The sequence below is a fragment of the Chiloscyllium punctatum genome, chromosome 40 (assembly GCF_047496795.1).
Source record: "Chiloscyllium punctatum isolate Juve2018m chromosome 40, sChiPun1.3, whole genome shotgun sequence".
In the NCBI taxonomy this organism is placed as follows: Eukaryota; Metazoa; Chordata; class Chondrichthyes; order Orectolobiformes; family Hemiscylliidae; genus Chiloscyllium; species Chiloscyllium punctatum.
Genome location: NC_092778.1, coordinates 15,318,015 through 15,320,365, shown reverse-complemented (window position 1 = coordinate 15,320,365; position 2,351 = coordinate 15,318,015).

The window sequence follows — 2,351 nt, the reverse complement described above, 5'->3', positions numbered from 1 at the left end:
CTAGCACATTGCCAGGATAACTATGTGCTGCATTCTCAAGTAAACATGCCTATTGATATAGATATTGTTGAAGGAGAGGGAAGTCTGCTACACTGATATAACTTTTAGATAATTTATATGCCAATAAGCAGACATTGCTGCAGGCAGCTTGAATTAATTAAGACTGCAGTTCATCCAGTTTTAAAAAGAAAATTATGGTAGTAACTCATTTAGAGTTCTATAATTAGGCTTCTTTATCTTTTCCTCTTCTTCTAAGACTTCAACATCAATAATACGTAAAATTGCTAGTAAACATAGCAAATGCCTCATTCATTTTATTAGTTTATGCAGACTTCCTCCAGTTGATATCTTGGTCCTACTTAGTGATTGAGCAGGCGATCCCTGTGCATCACATTAAATCCTGCACATCATAAATTAGTTGAACTAATTGATCTAATTCCCACTGTATCATGTGTGTTGCTGCAACAGATTTGGTAATTTGCATGCAAACGAATAGGTAAAGAAGTACAAATGAAGACATCTAACATTGGAACCTCCAGAATTGCAAACATGGTTGGTTGCTCTTGTACTTAGAGGAAGAAGAATTCTATGTTCCACATTCATGGATTTCCTCAAATCCCTGTGTAAGCTTTTAAGACACATTCCTGTTTTCATCCAATACTGTCTTACCTCTTTTCCTGAAAGCACTAATTCATTTTGTTCTACTGATTAACCAGTTTTGCTGCCCTCTTGTACATTGTCCAAGCACCTAACAATCTACAAACTCTCCTCACTTGCAAAAATTGGGTTCTCATTGACACAAGGATGTTTGGCAGCAATAAGGTGTTGTCTTAAAGGGACAAGCTGGCTTAACCCCAGCTCCCCTCCAGTCGCAGGATCCTATAAGTGGTGTTACAGAATATACTGCTATTTCCACAAAAACATAAAAGGAAATATACGAATAGAGTATATAAAAGGGAAAAGCATGAAAGATCAAATGGAATTGTGTCTGAGCATTTATTGGCAGGTAAACCTGCAGGAAAGAGAACAACAATGACTATTTTCCAGATTCTGTTATTTTATGGGGAGCTGGAGAAGATTACCCCTTTCTAAAGCTGCTCTGGCTGATAGGTCTGTCCTTGTTCTTCTGGAAATAGCTTTTTACTTATTGAGAAAATAGGCAAGTAATGATTTTCGATGATTGCATTGCTCAATTTCATGGAGGAAATTGAAGATTCCAACTTCTCCAACTTGCTGAACTAATTCAAGAGTCTTGAAGCTTGTCAGTTGAGGATCACAGATACCGCTTCATGCTGTGAGCCTTTGGACCCCCTCTCGCATTCATGTGTGCTGAGTGGAGCTCTTATATTGTACAGGTTTTTAATCTGCAGTGGATGGCAGCCAATTCCCTTATAGCTTGGGCAGATGCTACTCATAATTCAGGGTTGAAAGTGTTGATGTAATCTGTGATTAATTGGCAGAGAAAGAGTTGGAGTCCCAGTTAGCCAGCTAAACTCTCCTTCCTGCAGTGCAGTGCCATCTGTCTAAAGCAATCCTCTCACTGCAAGTAAAATTGGGGCATGGGATCAAATCATAGGGTCTTGAAGGCTTGTTTTGGTCACTGGCCTGGCAACATCAGTGGAGAGAGAGAGAGAGACAGTGTTAACATTTCAAGTCTGATACACCTTTTCAAAACTGAAGAGTAATATTGCACTCAAAATGTTGACTCTGTTTCTCACACCACAGAAGCTGCCACACCTGCTGAGATTCTCCAGCATTCTCTGTGTTTGTTTCAGATTTCCAGTAATCTGGAGTGTGCTGGAAATTATTCTTCAATTCCTGAAAACTCCAGGACAATTCTGAAGGATTGGTAGTTTTGCACTTCCAGCCATCTGGTACACTGGATGCATACTTTAAAATAAGTTAATCTAACATGTGCTCATAACATTCCTCTATTTTTGGTCAATATTTGGAAAATCATAAGCCAAGTGTCCACTGGCTAGTAAATTGCCAATGAATGCAACACACTGCCATAGTTGCAAGATGCCTTTCCATTAACAAACGGTGCTGTTCTCCTTTGGTCAAGAATGTTCAGTTTGCATTCCAGTTGGGTACCTATATTTTTGGAACTGAAAATAGTTTTCCCTTGACTTACGGTATAAAATTATGCCATTTACAGCACAGAAACAGGACAGTCATCTCAACTGGTTAAGCCACTGTCAATGTTCCACAAATTTCTCCTCTACATAATCTAAAGACTTTAAAACAGATTAAATACTGACAAAAGGTAAAGTTATTATAATCCCACCCTCCCCTTAGAGAGAGAACCATGACTGCTGGATTTTAACCTGAGGGTCACCATGCCTCAGACA